Genomic DNA, 18,792 nt, shown 5'->3' with positions numbered 1-18,792 from the left:
TATTAATTTTTATAATATATTATTCTCTCGTATAAAGTATCATGTACTTGTCAAGAACTTGCAAAATTGCGGCGAAGGCAGACACGACCATAAATCGCCCGTTACTCGCATAACCGAGCGCGTTCCGCGGAGGCTCTGTGAAATGTTCTCCTCTCTTCCTTCCCCCCGTCGTCACCTGAATGTCCCTCTCGTCGCATCCGACGTCGCGCGTTCAATTGACTCTTACCTGGCGACCTACCTGCTTGCCGCGTCGGCGGTAACCTTGACGCGGGCAAGCAGGGGCCGACCAGTTTTCTGCGATAATGCTCGCTCGCACTCGCATTCGCACGTTCCATAATCGCGCTGCAAAAGGTACAAAGCAATAGTGTCAAGTCTGCGCGCGTCGCGCGTTGCATTCGCGTGTGCAGGTGCAACGCACGATGCGCTCGATCGGTCGGACTCGTGCGCCCGCATCGCCGATGCAGATGCAAATGCGAAACCGCGAAGGCTCACCTGTGCACCTGTGCGTTTATTGTTATATTGTAATATTATTACATTGTACATCTCGCTCTCGTGGAATTTTTTTAAAAATATTCTACTATAGATGAAAAAAAAAAAAAGTGTTATAAAGTACGTGCGATAATCTTGTCAGAATAGTAAAGTTCTAAAACTTTAAATTACAAAGCACGATTCTTTTATTCAGCACATTGATATTAAAATGAAAATTAACGTATTATTAATTTTCTTATCTCAGAGCGAGATGTTACAGCTGCGTATCCCTTCTTGGGACGTAGAATGCTAAATATTCGAAAACGGGATAAAGTCACGGTTGTGGCGGTGGGCTTGTATGGGCGAGCTTTAATAAAGCCCGAGAGTGAAGCTCTCTCGCAGCTTCTCTTTCTCTCGTCGCTGTGAACGCACGATTGTGCAGGTTATTTGCGGACGGCGGGAGCACAACAGAGCAGAAAGGCCACAACGTCGTTTTGCGTACATTGTGCGTTCGCCATCCCGACGGATTGTACTGGGTACGCTTGTAACTCGGAGAAATTCGTAAATTCACTGCGAATGGCTCACAGTGATTATTTTCATTCGTGATTTTCCAATGCGTTAAAATTAATATTATAAATGATAATAAATATGTAATAATGAATAAATAATTTATAATAAAAAATAATATATCATTCTACATTCCAATAATTAAAATGAAATAAATCATTTGAAACTGAAAAAACGCGAGAAATTCCATTAGTTTCGAAAGTTGCTTTAAAAAATATTCTACCTTCTTTTTATTATTATTAATTTGAGTAGATTTTGCGAAGAAAAAAATCGCATTTTGGAATTTCGAGTAATACTTTTTAAAAGAGTAATTTTTTAAAAACAAATTATTTATGGATATTAAATTGAATTCTAGTCTTATTAATCTGATTTTTATTACTCGAAAATTTTTAAGCTCTAATTAATTTCTCGTATATGATGTATGGGCGAAATCGTGATTTAGAATTTGTTTTACAGAACCCACCGTGTATATATCGTGTGTACACGAAGGGAAAAACGAGCCGCGTTGGGAAGCAACACCGTGACGGCCACTGGCCTTCTTCGCCGTTCTTTATTCCTCCACTCTCAGCTTCTCGATCTTTTTCTTTGTCCTCTCTTCACTATATGGATATAGTAATCCATAGCTCCAATTTTTACAATTCATTCTTCAATCAAAACTGTATTTCTCAATTTACCGAATTTGTTTATAACGTACAGAACTATTCCTTGTAATACACTAAATTACTTTTTATTTCATAAAAAAATATACTCTGAGAAGAAATACATTAATACATTTCTGATTTAAATCGTTATTTTTGCAAATTTCTTTACTTCTTTACATCTTATTGTAATGTAATTGTAATTACATATTTGAATTTTGTCGAATTTATAAAATTAAAAGTTCTTATTTTATATCAACGATATCTGTACCGTAAGATTTAAAAAAGAAATCAACAAAGAGAAAATAATGTTGGATTTTTTTCTACGATTTTCATTATATCTCTCTTCGTACAGTATAATTTTTATTTCGAGCTTTTCGCGGAATATACTATTAAATATTACACGAGACACAGAGCATTTGCGTTTTTCGCATTCGCGTCGAGTCTGGATAAATAGGAAAGAAGGTCGGTGTTGCGACTGCTTTCTCTTTCTATCTCTCTTCCCTTCTCGCGCGACTGCATCTCTCCTCCCTCTATTTCGCGACCGGTCTCTAGTCTAACCTCGAAACCGTGAGAAATGACGGCGAGAGTAGTTTCGCAGTCCCTCACTCTCGATCACGGAAAGAAACTCATTTACGGATTTATATTCGAATATTTCGACATCTCACTGCTCGTGCATTTTTTTTTTTTTTTTTTTTCCGATAGATCTAACACACACATGTGTCAATTTATATCACATCGCATTTATTTTTGTTTATTGTATATTATATGTGTGTTGTATAAATTCATAATAATTCTGAATCGATTAGCCAAGCAAAAATTGCATTACTGACATATTTGTATATACATCCCGTCATCTGCATCGTATAATTTATGACACCTTGTGTATAGTATATATTTATTAATATATATATTATATGTTACATGCAATGCATTTTTAATACAAAAATATAAAAACATATAAAGATAAAATTTATTAATATTATATGAGATTAATAATTCTATACCGTATACAGGGTGTCATAAATTATACAATGTATATATATTTAAGAATAAGAGACTATTCCCCTCCGATATAGTTTTGCGAGAGTGCACTTTGCGATTCGCATATCCTTCGGATCGAAACGTAACGGTCGACATCGACGTCGATGTCGACGTGGACGTCGGCGGTGGTAGCGGTGGCGGTGGCGGCTCGTTACCCTCGCCGTCGACGACGCCGCCCCCGGCGTTGCGACGCTCATCGATTCCAGGGGCCCCGCCCCTTCCAGCACAGCCGTGCCATCCAGTGACGTCACTGGTGCACCCTGGCGCCCCATCGTTGCTGCGGTCGCCGACATCCCTCCCCACCCCTCTCTAGAATCGTACATCGGAATCGCAAATCTGAATTATTACTATAACGAAGATGGAAAAAGAAATTAAATTGCAAGCTAAATAGTTACGTATAATCATAATTAAATATTGAGTTTTGCTTAGGGAAAAAAAAACCGCCTGACTATTTGACTTAATTATTAACTACAACATATATGTCGTTGCGAGATATTTTTTTTTTTTTTTTTTTTTTTTGCTTTTACGGATTTTACAATCAAAATTATTATATTACGGTGAAATGTATTTAATGTAAATCGTACATGTGTTTATAGAATGAACCTACGTGTTTCTCATATTTTTCCTTGCTATTGATAATTTTTTCTACATTCCAGATTAATTAGTAGAAAATTAAACAATTGTGTATTAATATAGCGGAGAATCGGTTCATAGAAATTTACACTTTTATGAAAAACCTTTCATAAATAAACAGAGTAGTTAGATTAATAGGTGCATGAATTATGAGAGGATTGCTATCTACAATGGCGTATCGTTTTTATATAATATTATATAACAATAATTTATGAAACAAATATTAATCAAATAATGATCGAGCTCATTATAATTTAGAATTGATTTATGTTGATGGTCGAGAATTACAGGATGGCTAAAAACAACCGATTCACTTTTCACTGAAATACATTTCACAGAATTATCAAAGGAGACTCTGCCATTAAATCCGTTTAATCTACACTTTGTTTGTTTGATACTCCTTGAATTGTAATACTGTAATTGTAAATGAGACAAAATAAATGACATTCAGAGACTGGACGGGAAAGAATATCTAAAACATCTAAGCATCTGAAACAAAGCAGGCCCATTGTATCTAATCTCCTTGATATGTTCCAAGCACGTCAGGCCCAGGCCTTGAAACATATCTATCTCTCCGTCTGTCTGCATCTCCCTTCCTCTTTCTCCCTCCCTCCCTCCCTTCCTTCCTTCCTTCCTCGTGGACCGCAGTCTGATCTGCGACGGCTCGATAATCGCGGGCGCATAATGCACCTAATTGCTAATCAAAGGTCCCGCCGGTGCTGTATATATGTATGTGTGTGTGTGCATACATACGTACATACTGCGGTCCTGTAGACGCGTGTGCCGCAGATCTAATATCAACTGTATACTCGCTATATAGGGTGTTTCCGATGCAGCCGTCTAGAGGACGTCTTTGAAGCGATATGGTAACTGCTCGGTTGGTTGGGTAAACTAGGCTTTGAGATGGCCCCGCCATACGTATACTATCAATCAAGACGCACGAATTAACATTGCAATTTCACGAACGGGCGCTCCCGAATGTACATACACCTTGTGCTGATTGCTTTTGACTGGTCTATAAATGGTTTAACCTGTTGTGCGAGTGTAAGACACAACACAGCAGTCTTTTGTTTAAAATAAAAATTTGAAGGATCCAAAACTTTAGCGTAAAATCTTAATGGGACTGAAAATTGGAGGAATATATTTTATATGAAATAAAAATCTTTATTTAATCGAAGAGAAAAATATTTCGATAAAAGTCCCAGTAAATTGAGAGACGACCTGCATAAAATGACTATTTTAATAAGGGATATCCAGTGTAAAAACTTGATTATTCTCATTACTAGATTATGTTAAATCAATGTAACAATAGATCTGAGTCGAGAATAAGGGACGATATAATAAACTTATTGTTAGTTTATTGTTACCGTACCCGTATAAAGTAGAGTACTTATTTTGCAGTTAGTTATTCGGACTGACCCTGCAGCTTTTTCTTTTCTTTATCGCTACCTTTTTTTTCGTGGTCGCCGCTACACTAATTCGCCGTTTACACGCACGGCTATTAATTCTACTCGCGCACAACTACCGGCTGGCGTTTAATATCGTCCCGAACTTAAGCCGCGGCTTCATTAACTCGGAAACACTGCACATTTTTTATTCGACCGTAAATGTGGAAGCAGTGGATGAAAAGATCATTCCCGTGTGTTATTTACACTTTGAGAAGGAATTTATTTAATGTCTGTTTATCGCGTATTGTTGACCCACTTTAATACTTTACGATGACAAATAATAATGACGGTTTACGTTTTTACTTAAAAAATGTAAAGTTAGATTTAAAAGAGAAGATAGTATTTCTAGATTAAATCTCGATACGCGAAAATTAAAAATATTCACTTTGTAATTCCACAAAGGATTATTTTACAATATTTTTTTAAATTTATTACATGTAATTTTTTCGTTTGTTTGTTTTTTTTTTTTTTTTCACAAAAAGCTAAAAAGTGAACTTTGGACCGAGAGATGTTTATTCATTTGCATATATGTGCGACGCTGACTCTCCCGCTGCGCTTATTTCTAAAGTTGAAATGTATATCAAGGGATTGATGATACGACGAAGGGTGCGAAAGGAGAAACCAGAGAGATAGGAGCAAACTACCTTTTCCAAGCTTCCCCTTTTCCTAAGCGCTTAAAGTCGGAATCAATTTCTTCGGCGCCACCTGCGCCACCGCGTGTTGCTTGGAATTATATATTTCGTTGGGGTGACACGAGAAGAGTTGAGGGAACGCAAGGGTGATCCGAGCGATCCTGAAAAATTATGCGAAGCGACGTAAAACGTGTGATCCGAAAATTTCAATATCTTTTAGCGAACGGAGATATATATTTCCAAAAATTTCTGATATACCTATATTTTTTGTTTTTTTCTTTATATAGCTTTCTGAAATTAATGATAAAATTAGATAATTATATATTTAAAAGACATGTAAGTAACTTACGTTTATTTCAATCTAAATCAATCAACCTAATTCGATCTCATTTCAATGAATGTCACACACGTGAAAACATTTACTTGTTTAGACTCTATCATTTACGCGCATTGTATTGTGACGGCGCAAAAATGCGCCACGCGTGAGATAATCAGCCCCGTACTTTTCGGCTACCCGGTGTGCGACGCGTGCATAATAATAACGCGGCGCATAGCGGTCCGGATGCGTAATGCGTGTATAAATCAGAGCGATATCAGAACGTCGGCTTGTTTCACATGCTGCACCAACCCAGATGCATTGCACCCGCGGCGGAAGGAGGGATACGCCGCGGCTTACAGCCGGGACGGGGGCGCGGCTGTTTATGGTCGCCGAAGTGAGGAAACCATGGTTCTCTCCTCCTGGTCGGCATAATCCAACCGGTGTTGACCGGTGTCGGAACTTAATGGAGACGCACGTTCGGTTCAGTTAGAGTTCGTTCGGTATTGTTTCGGCATTGTGTTCCATCGGCGACGAAAATGACAAATGATGACGCGCAACGTCCAGTGCAAACTATGATAACCATTCTTATCTTCCTTTTTTTTTCTCTCTCGTTCTCTGAGAGCTTTCAATATTGAATCAGAGATATTAAGAATCGAGGAGTATCGTTTTTAAGATTTTTTTAGTATTAACATTTATCGGTATCGGAAGGACTTTTATTATTTCTATGAAAGTTAAATTTTAATCAATAACGTGACTGTATAGTTTGAGTGGAGCAAAACCGAAGGAACTTGGGCAAGAAAGATAAATATCATTTGAACTTGATTCGCAGACAGTTTTGCTTATTTATTCTCGGCAAGTTCAAAGTCAGTTTTCCTGCGAGAAAAAGAATAAGTATTGAGATATTATATAGTTTCGATATATACTTTTATATATGTATACATATACATACCACTGTTCAAAGTATATTACTTATTAGAAACAGAGAAGTAGTTACTTTAATGAAACATATATAAATATTACTAAATTATATGTTATTATTTAATAATTTTATAAACAAAACAACTAGAGGGAAAAAATAAAAAACTTAATCATTTGCGTGTTTTTTTAAGATGCCGCAATACTTTTGATCAATACTATATATATATGTATGATTGTGACATTATAAAAGTAGTATAATTATGGAATAATTTAGAAGTTATCTTAGAGAGAGTAAAAATGAAACAATGTTGATAAAAAATAAAGTACGGCTCAAACGGATGAATGAAGCGAAATTTATAGCTGTTGTCAATTCGGTGTTGTTTTGTCTATCTCTAGTTGGTATTGTCAATATTAATCAGGCTTATTGTTTCGTTTCGCGGCAAATTGTATTGCGGCGCGCAGAAACCCAGCAACCGTAAACTCCGCGATCGAGCTCGCCCTTCAGCCCCGCGAGAGTCGCACCACCGTAATTCAACCTACCCTCCCACCCCTATTCTCTCACGCACGACCGACACTCGCGGCTGTTTTGTGCGTGCACCCGGTATATTACGCTCTCATCCTTAATACACTTACGCGCGCACAAAGAGTTCCTCGCTCTTTGTGCCCTCCTTTCCCCCTGCGATTTTCACGGGGGTAATATTCTCTGGTCTGAAAGCGACCCCTCTTTCATACTCCTCGAAAAGGAAGGCGTGGGAAGAAGGGAGGAAAAGGGGGAGGAGAGAGAGCTTTTCGATTCTCGTCGATACAGATGGCCGCAAAACGAAATTTCGATTCGACGTCGGGATCAAAAGGAATTATAACGTATGGAGGTGCATACATTTGGTGCAATGTTAACGATACAAAATGCCTGACATGTTTGTTTAATTTTTAAACGTATTATCATGCGCATCGATTGACAACAAAATAATTAAATTTATTAGGCAAGAGAGAAAATGTACATAAAAATGTAAAACAATTATTTAATTCAATTTTAATTTAACTCAATTTAATTCACACACGTTTCAAGAATTATATATTTATAATATATATTGCTATATAAAATTATATTTAATATAATTAAATTGTTAAATAATTACAGAATAAACAAATATAAATAGAAGTTGATAATTAATTTTAATAAATTAAAAATTAAATATTTCCTTTATATGAAATACTTTTTTAATATTCCAAAAAAAATAATTTAAAAAACTGACAATGAGTAGAAAAAAAAAGAAGGAAAGAAAATGAGTTTTAAAGATTGCTAAAACCATAGGGAATGAGTTATGATTTGCTTTCGAAAATCTGGATTTTCGATCTTCTTGAAGCATTATTTGCACATTTTTACGTATATTTCAGCGCAGCTTCTGGAAAAGATTATCCCGTCATGATGAACGACCGCAACCGTAACTTCGCGTTAGCAGTTTTACGAGGAAAACACCGCCCTCCGCGATCATATATTTATTAATGCGAAATTATAATGCCGAACACACGCGCGATATATCTTACCCGAAAGAATCGCGATAAGTTCCATATCAAACGTTATTACACCGTAAGAACAGACGAACGAGATAAGTATATGGAAAAAATGGCGGATAAAAAAAAAATAAATAGAAAAAAAAGATTAATTGTTGCATACACCAAAGATTTTTGCATTCTTAGCTTTTTCAAGTTTCTTCTCGATAAAAAGGAAAATGAGAACGGAACATATATATAGCGCAGGTAGCAACCTACTCCTTTTCTCGAATTCTATCGCGAGGGTGGATTCAAATGACCGTCCCATGAGGGTGAAAGACAGCTGCTGAAATCTGACGATCGCCAGCTGCGATGCTTGAGATCTCGCTGCTGGTCTCGGAAAAAGATCCTGCCTCTCGAATTTATCGTGGTCGTTCACCCTAAAACTTTGGCACGTACGTGAAATATTTAAATTTAGATACTATACGTAAAAAAATGAATTATATTGCTATTTTAATATGAGTTATATTAATATTCATTTATTTTTATACGTGCGAGACTGATTTACGTGACGTGAACCTTATTTATATACGGTTAACATTTATACAAATTATATGCATGATTAATATTTATATAATTTACACTATTAAGAGACTTTTGGAATATATATACATATATATTCAAAGTATATATTAATATTTGCTGTAACTTTATATAGTTAATATTCATCATATTTATGTAATTAATATTTTTCATTTTATAATTACATGATAGTAAGTATAATCACGCACAACGCACAAAAAAAAAATCTTCAACGACCGATCTTACGATTTTCTGTTAAATTTGATTCGTCGCGAATATTTAAATTTCTTTCGCACTCAAGCGCATATAATCGAGAGGGAATCATTTTAAGAGAGAAGGATTCCGCTTCCTCTCTGTTAAGCCATGCAGTTAGTGTGCTCGTCGCACGACAAACGAAGGTTACGCAAAGCGTTGTGCAAAATCGACGGCAGTTAACCCGGCGTGGAATCACGTTTTCACGCGTGTTTAGTTTGCCATTTCTAACATGTACAGCAACCCATTATAAAGTTCCATTAATTTTCTCATTCGCGAAATGATTCAAATGTAAATATAGATAGCACGCATTTTTTTTGAGAAATTTTTCTTGCAAGCTCGCGAGTTTCATTCTCGATCGCGCGAAAGCCTCTCACATCGAGAAATAACGTCGGCGATGTCTTTTGCGAAGCGCGGAAAGGTAAAATTTATCCACGGTGGCACAGTAGCGGAAAGAGAAAGAGAAAGAGAGAGAGTGAGAGAGAGCGGGGGGAGGGGGGAAGGGGAAGGGAGGTAGATTTTCGCGGTTTTGCATATTCAACGACTCGCGAGAACGTTACGGCAGCGGGGCTGCAAAGGAAAGCTTTCGCAATCTCCCTCGTAAATGCTGATACGAACCGTCCGTGAAACGCGCGGTATCACCGCGCGGATTACTGATAAAATGCGCTTGCCGCGATGTAAAGTTCTCTTCCGACGGCGATGTTGAAAGTTTCGAGGTTCTCCGCCGTTTTTATTATTGCGTTACGGTGGCCGCAAGACCTCTCGAGGGCATAAAGATCCCACGATAGAAAGAAACCACACGGAATGCTCAAGAACGAATTCTCAGTAATGCATTTTGTAGCGATTGTTCGTAAAATCGGTGAATTTCGCGAATGTAGAAGCGAGGCGAATTTCTGTATTTTCAAGTTTTTTTTTTCTCTTTTTTTTTTTTTCTTTTTACTTCGAAAACATTTGCGCACAAAAAAACTAACCGCGCTATTTATTGAGATTTTTTTCTGCATATATTTAAATATACCACTATCGAAGTAAACTTGCCAATTATGTATACTTTCCTCTTTTTCTCCTTGTAAACGCAATGTAAAAATCTATTCGTGACTTATGATTCTAATTAATTAATTGTAGAGGTAGAGAGAAATTTCTCGCAGCAAATCTACCGAAAGGAATAGAGTCGCCCATTAAACCCATCTATGCGGAGACGTGACGCTATCGTCGTCGTTTCGCGATATCCGCTTATTTATCCCGCGAGATAAGTGTTACGACGAGAAGGGGTTCCCCCCTCGTCGGTTCGTCGCGAAGGGGCGACCATAAAAGCTCTGGGCAAACGATGACCTGGACCGTGGGCTGAATGAGCCAAAGCGGCGTACGCCGCGTTCCGATTGGCCGCTATTTCGAAACGACCCTCCCGGCGTCGACGTGTGCATCGCACTACAGGTCGTTCCAGAAAAAGAAGAACTTCAGAAACAAACTATGTTCCAAAGTCTTGTTGGTTGAGAGACCTTCATTTCTAGCGCAATGCATTCAGGACACCCTGTATTACTGCACGAAAGAAATAATCGTGTTCTAGGAAAGGTCTTCTCTCGAACACACACACACACACACACACACAAATATAAGCAACGCGTTATAAATAAGAATATAGGACAATTTAATAATTTTAAAAATAAATAATTATAAATAGATTTATGTAGTTCTCAAATAAATGAGTATAAAATAATATCTATGGAAGAATTAAAAAATTGAACAACTATTGAGTATGCGCGATGGGAAAAGACAAAAAAATTAACAGAATTCACGCAAATATTGTAAAAGAGATAAATATCAGCGAATAAAACAGTTGAAAAATCTAACAATAAATTAAAAAATGGGTGTATTTTTACGAGATACCTATTTCGAGTTTATGATTAACGAAGGTTCGACAGTACACTTAAGACGAGAGATGGTTTCTCGCTGTACATGTTGCACGCTGCACGCGGGAGATGCATCGGAGGTGTCAGAAGTGACCACACCGGTTACTTACATAAGGCCTTCTTACGTTATAATATCGATAGAAATAATTAGCGCGCGAATAATATAAACTCTCTTTATCCATGCAAGACAACTTTTATAATAAAGTGATTAATTGAAAAAACTAATGATGGCAACACGTTTTTTTTTTTTTTTTTTTTTACATAAGTTTAGAATTTATGCGGTAAAGGATCGCCCAACAACAATTAATCTTTAATCTAATCTCACAATTTTACGGGTTTATAATTTTTTAGCTTTATATAATTTTAATTTTTTAAATTTATCTTTATATAATATTATAATTGTGTATATATATATATATATATATATATATATATTACAATAATTTATAAAAAAAGTTACATTGTTTTATAAAATCTCATAACTTAAATATATATATATATATATATACTAAAATTGAATATTAGAGAATCAAACATTCGAATTTAACGGGTGATAATATAATTAACACGGCGATATAATATTCGACTGCATTAATCAGTGTATCGTATATTAATTATTCGAAATTAATCGGGACCGACTGTGGAGCAAAGCTACCAATTAATGTTTTCGCCATAGCTTGCGTTGCGGCGACAAGAGATTGCCGGTTTAGACAATACCATCGCGTTTCGGACAATGAGACGGGGGAGGAGGGTCCGCGCGAGCCTGGGAAGGGGGCGAGGGTGAGTTTGCACGTTTAGTATACGTAGACGATAAACAAGGTTGTACAAACGTGTCAGGCAACTCGACAAACCGTAACAGATGATTTATGAGTGAAGTTTCGTGAAAGGAACTCGCGCGCACGAGGTTACGTCGAGCTTTTCGATCTGACACGTCAGAAGGTATTCTTTTTAAGCCTCTTCTGTCCCGGGAGAACGTCGCGTTACATTTATGTCTCGCCCGCGAATTGGCGGCTAAAGCGTTAGCTGAAATTTTTCCGCGACCATTAATCTTCTTCAGCTCCAGTGAACGTGGAAGGAAAATTGAAATTTTGCGGTGAGAGGAGAAATCGAAAACGCGATCGGCCCATTAATCTCGATCGAGGTAAATATCCTTTAACTATCTCAATATTTCGCAAATTACCTGAACAAAATTACTTGGAAATGTGAAATAATTAATAACTGCTAAACAACAGATTGTGCAAATATTACGTTCGAGACAAAATTATTATTCTCAATCCGCGACACAAGAACATACATTCATTAATTCCAAAAGAGAAATCGATAATAATTAAAATTTAACATTTTCATCGCCCATGTATTTTATAGGCTTTAATTAATTTTCAACGAATTTCTAAAAATTTTAAATAAAATCCCAAAAGAATGGTAATGGTTTTTTGTGCTGATTTTATTTTGATTCGTGGCGCAGAAGCATCTACTGCGTAAGTTTAGAAGAAAAAAGAAATGGATAAAGGATTGGAGAGAGAGAGAATTTTTCCCATTCTTGAGATTTATGTAAAGTTTCGAAGATTTCTAAAATTTTTAACATGGTCTGAAGAATCTGTTCTGAATTCCATGCACGTGCGCCAGTATAAAATGTATATCGAATATGCATTTATATTGTACGATACATATGTCTCGCGCGTCGACGAAGATGCGCGCATATCTACGTGTATGTACACGTGTACACGATTTTACGATCGATAGGAAACGAACAGGTCGCGAAACAGTTTGGACATTGGTAAGGCATTCGCGTGTCATCAAACGGCCGATCGGCAACCGTAGCCAATATATATCGCGCATATAACGTTATATATCGCCGTAAGCTTAACATCGATTAACATACCGAGCACACGCGCGCGCGCGCGGGCGCGCGTGCACGTGCGCACCACGCGCCCTCACACACGAGCGTCGCGTCCGTCGCATGTTTAATTAATCCGCAAGGGATTAGCGCGATGATTAAAATAGCACGCCTGCAAAATTGTTTCAACTGGGCCTATACTGGCATATTTAAACTAATAAAGAAATATACGTATTTAATGCTGAATTTTATTTGAATGAATAGAATATTCACAAACAACGTTTATTTTATTTTTTTCAATTTATATTTTATGTATTTTAATTTATATAATTTGTTTTTTTTTTATTGCATGTATTTGTGTAGATCCGAACTAAAATTAAAATTATGGTAAAAGTTGTCTAAGAAATGTAGAAATGTGGAGTACAGAAAAAGCTCTACATTGTTTCTTTAGGGAAAAAGAGAATTAAATATTCAATATCAAAGATTAAAAAAAAGAAAAATTAAATAATCAAATTTTAGAAAAATTTTTGATCAAGAAAAAGATTTTAAAATCATAAAAGAATGCGTCGATAATATTCAACGTATATTAAATCTCTGAACACGAAGAATACGAAATATAAAACGTTAATATAATTGTCATATCGAAATAAAGCGATTGTGACACAATAATTCGATATTACGCGACATATTCATTTTAATAATAGTTACCATTGTTCACATCATGGCGTATCACTTGCGTATCAATGTAGACAGGAGCAATTAGCATATTATATCAACTTTATAAATATTATCTGCTGTATATTGTACACTGCGCGTAATAAATATTTATTTAATAAACATTGCATATTAATTTCTTTCCATAAATAAAATATTTATGAAATAAAAAAATGTGTTTATAAAATAAAAAAATAATTAACAAATAATAGAATATGATAGTCATAGTTGTGACATATTGTCCCGAAAATGTGCACTACGATCATTTAATAATAACATTTATTTCATAAATGCAATCCGAACTAGGTGATGCCTACAAAATGTACGATTAATGTGTAATATAACGGGACCTTATTTGTGCATAGTAATTCTGTACGTTCAAGCAGAGTAACTCGAGAGCTCGATAATAGAGACGGCCAGAGGCGCAACATTGCGGCCGAAATCACGATTGGTTCTGCCTGATTTGCGGGTATCGCGGTTCGATCATTTTATCCGGTACCGACACGGATCCGCCTGTCTCTGGTATATGGCGATCTCCCGCGGGGTTCTGATTTTAATTCCTTCATTATTGCGAGAAGCCGTCGATTTGTACGGGGTGAAAATGATGGAATATAGCTGACCTGCGCGGCCTCTCGTATTGTATCCTTATGAAACATTATACTGTGCGATTTGTAATATATTTTTTGTTTATTACATTATTACATTCAAAAATTTACAAAAAATTAACTTTATTGAAATTTTGCTTCCCCAGAGGCTCGTATAAAAAGTTTACAAGAGTAGAGTTGCATTCTGTGAGTTTCGATCACCCCCTATCGAGACGAAAGTAACGGCGTGTGAAAGTCCTAGGATCTATTGAAAGTACGATAGAGGGAACCGAACCGAACGGGATACATTATTCCCGGTGAGAGAGAGAGAGAGAGAGAGAGAGAGAGAGAGAGAGAGAGAGAGAGAGAGAGAGAGAGAGAGAGAGAGAGAGAGAGAGAGAGAGAGAGAGAGAGAGAGAGAGAGAGAGAGAGAGAGAGAGAGAGAGAGAGAGAGAGAGAGAGAGAGAGAGAGAGAGAGAGAGAGAGAGAGGGAACGTGCACACTTCTGGAGGATTAATAAATCATCATGCACGGGCGATAAAATCGCATTTAGCGACCACATTCATAGTGATAATCCTCGACGCTGAGGCCCCCGTCGAGGGGGAACCTTCCTCCTCGGGCCCTACTCGTGACTTCGGCGATTTCGACTTCGTTGGAGCGTGATTGCCTGACCGAACCGACCGCGAATCGGACGTTTCCGCGATCCTGCTACATCTCTGTGTCTCTGCACATATGTATTTGCGTATATGTGTTACAGGGAGAACCGGAAATGTAATTATCGTGGTATTATCGTGGCATGTAGCACGCGTGGATTTATGCGATAATTCGAGACGGGGATTTATATCGCTTTTATCCGCGTTTGTCGAACGCGTTTATCCCCACCGATGTTGTTTAATAACGATAACATGAAGCTTTGCAGATGATTATTATTATTCCTATCGCTTTCATGATTATTAAAGCGCTTCTATTTTCTCCAATTAATCTTTTTAATTTTGAAATCAAAGTGATAGAAATCCCTATTTTCTCTCTAAATATACGTGTTTGTTTACCGAAAAAAAGAATATAAAATATTAAAGTAAGTTGCCTAGAAATAAAAATATTTGTCGACTCTAATAAAATATATATTTTAGAAGATGTAAAAACGGAATATATTTATAATTAATTATGTCTTGTAAAAAATGTGTTCAAAGTATGTAAGAAAATTTCTAATTTTAATTAACTCTTTTATTAAAATGTATTTCGACGTGTTTTATTAATAATTACAATAATTTTTTAATAAAAAGAATCGAAATTGTGGAAAGAATACGTTTTTTTTTTTTCCGTGAAAATGGCATACGAAAATTTCTCGAAAAGCCACATATTATGCAACTGTATGATAACTTTTGTTCGCGTAGCATGTAATATGCAGTCGCATGATAAAGAGTATATGTATGCGTTTACTTCGGGGATGCGCCTTTAAGGTCAGGCTGTCACGTTGCCGACGTAACCGGAGCGTCGACGATGACGTAAACGCAAATCCGAGAAGCCCCAAGGAGATTAATGCAGTTATGTGACTCGCTACACGACCGCTACCATTTTTCCTCGCCTCGTCGTCGACGTCGTCGTCGAGATCTGCTCGTTTCTCAGCCGGTTTTTCTCACCTCTCGCCTTCAAAATGCAATGTGAGCGCTCGTTGGGACTTCGCAAAAAGATGGGAAAACGAAATGAAAACAAAAAATTGAAATAATAGTCTTTCCGCATTTTTGGAACATTAGCCTTATCTCTCTCTCTCCCCGATATTGTATACATATATTATCAAGTAATATTGATAAGAGACAGTTTTATTTATTTATTTTTTTTTTTTTTTATAAGAAACTATACATCGTGAATTATATCCGCTTGGACCCTACCGCGGTCGACGAATACGTGATATAACGGGTGTACACGCAGTCGTCCGTCCATGGGTATTGCATTATCCGGGTTGCACCGCGTGCAATTAGCATATCCTTTCTGCGCCGAGTCGTAGCGCACGTGCACAGATGCGTGCGGTGCGTGCGCTACATAATGCATCAGTTGGCGAGGGAAACGTGCGAGAGAGGGAGATGATGGGGCGTCCCTCGAGGAGAGGGGGAAGGGGGGTTGCGTCGAATGCATCGTGAGAAAGAGAGAGAAAAGTAGAGAATATTTAAATTTAAATTAATGAAAAGACAAAAAAAATATGAGCTATATATATATATGTTTTTAATAAATAAATCTCTACTTGAGGGCAATTCTGCTCGATCGTAATTACACTCGAGTTAGTGTATTTTAATTTTCAATTGGAATTTATCTCACTAATTACTGTTTATTATTTAAAAGCTTATATATTTAATTATTATATTTGAATGTAATACCGTTAATTTATTATATTAATTTGATTATAAATCATAAATATATCGTTGCAAAAAATCAGTTGCTTGCAATTATATAAAATTTTACTCGTTGAAGTCTTAACAATCATAATAATCCCGACGTTCGCAGATTCCGCGGTTTAAAGGCCATATATTCTATGTGCAATCCGGTGCGCATCTCTTCGTCTCCGCCTCTTCCGGGCGGCGAGCATGTCGAGAGGGAGAGAGAAAGAGAGAGAAATAAATACAGACAGAGAGAGAAAAAAAGAGCGAAGCTCGAGTATGATTCCATTAACCCGGCTATCGAGCGTGTCGAGTGGCAGGCAGGCAGGCAGGCAGGCAGGCAGGCAGGGACGACTGAGCGAACGTTCCAGTCGATGAATCGAAAAGAGGAGGAAATGATGAAAGGGAGGAGGAGGAGGAGGAGGGTGGAATGGTGGAAAGGCGTCGTCGACCGATGACGATGACGACGACGACGACGACGGCGACGGCGAGATTCCGCGCGTCGTGAAGTGGGTCGACTAATTACGAGGTGAAGATCGACGAGCCTTTGTCGGGATCGTCAAGGGCACAGACCGATAGGACGAGTAAAGAACGAGGGGAGGAACGACCAGGAGGATGGGGGTGAGAAAGGGGACGCGAATTCTAGACGAATCGCTCTTATCTGACACGGAATCTCACCGGCGTGATTTCTCTCATTATTCTTATAATTAGCGACAGAGAGTGTCTATTTTAATATATCACAATCTTTTAAAAATCAAAGATGCTATCTTATTCTACTCTCTTCTCAAGTAATTTAAAAGTAATTTACTATACTTATTTCAAAATTAGTATATTTCAAGCTTTTTTATATGACTTTATAATTTCTACAATCATTAATGGAAAAATTTTTCTACCAATTTACGTATTTATGATAATACTCATATATATATATATATATATATATATATATATATATATATAACAGATTATAAATTTAACGAATTGTATGTCAATAAAATTTTAATTTATTTTAATGATTTGTGAATAACATACATTTATAGAGCAAAAATAAACCAATGTATATGATTGGAGTTTGTTGTATAATCGTTATTGCTATATGATATATGAATATAAAATATGATAAGGAGGGTAGGAAAAATTGAGCATTTGGCGAACGATAACAAATGACAATGATGAGGGGATTAGGATGGTCCAGACACCCTCTGTTACCGTATCCCTCTCTATCTCCGCCTCGCTGGCGGATCCTACGTGTTCCGCCTTGCGCTAGGGTTGCCATAGCAACAAGGACATCCCGTATAGTTTAGAGGCGACATGCGCGTCTGAAAGAACCCGCGGTTGGTTCGATCGCGCCCTCGCCCTCGATATCTCGAATCTTTTTTCCCGCTTCGGAATAACCGCAAACTAAAATCTTGCGAATCTTAATTAGACGAAAAATTAAAACAAGATAAAATTACGCTTAACAAATTATCTTTAACAAGAATATGTTATTTGCTGTCAAAATTTTTAAATAAAATATTTGGATATTTTTTTTACACAACAAATGTTATTTTTTTTTTTTTTTTTTTTTTTTGAATGAAAATTCTCTCGCGTTAAATTAATAAACCTTTATGACGTCCGATTGTTTTATAACTCGAGAACCATCGATAACGAAATAATATGTCATGTCTCTTAGTCTCGTCTTTATCTTATCTTATTGTTAGTCGTCCAATCTCCCTTGCAGCTATGATTTCGGAACATTCTGTATAATCTGACTTTGAGATTATTCCGATAAAGAACTCGTATTCGATGAATCATTATCGCACGAAAGCGGAGAAAGTCTATGAACTGAACACGATATTATCGGCAAGATGCGTTTACGACTTGCAATTAAGAATTTATCGCCCGGAGGCGGAAGATCGCCCCGTTATCTCAGAAAACTCAACTGCTTCTGATAACTATTTCTACGATCTATGTTTGTAAAATAATATGCACGTTCGTGTATCACATACTTTGTCAAGTATCACAAAAGTGTAAAAGGTAAATAACTTATTGAAAGAAAAAAAAAACATACACACAGTGTAATAAACGAAAACATTTTTAAATTTTGCTTAATCAGGAATTCGATAAATCAATTTAATAACTGCCTTATGATGATACTTGATTATAAAGCAATATTTACCTGAAAATGATTCCATTATTGACTTTTATGAAAAAAAAAAAAAAAAAATAGCAAGTTACTTGCGTCATGTATGTTATTATGGATTTTTGTACTTTTAGGTCAATTCGATAATTATTTATTTTACAGTTCTGATGAATTTGAAAAAAAAATTATTTATCAAGTTATTTATTGACTTTTCATTAGCTGTTATAATGAATTTTTATAATTCTATTATATTTGATTAATCAA

At 36.6% G+C, this 18,792-nt stretch overlaps 1 protein-coding gene across 3 annotated transcripts in view; it reads left to right on the top strand.

Annotated features, from left to right (window-relative positions):
* The window catches only part of Nmo (serine/threonine-protein kinase nemo), an 86,521-nt gene that overhangs the window by 10,350 nt on the left and 57,379 nt on the right, over positions 1–18,792 (top strand). The gene's annotated exons all lie outside the window — the stretch shown is intronic.

This window comes from Anoplolepis gracilipes, chromosome 4 (assembly GCF_047496725.1).
Source record: "Anoplolepis gracilipes chromosome 4, ASM4749672v1, whole genome shotgun sequence".
NCBI classification, from domain to species: Eukaryota; Metazoa; Arthropoda; class Insecta; order Hymenoptera; family Formicidae; genus Anoplolepis; species Anoplolepis gracilipes.
Note: the sequence above shows the minus strand (reverse complement) of the source record. Positions and strands in the feature narration are given on the sequence as shown.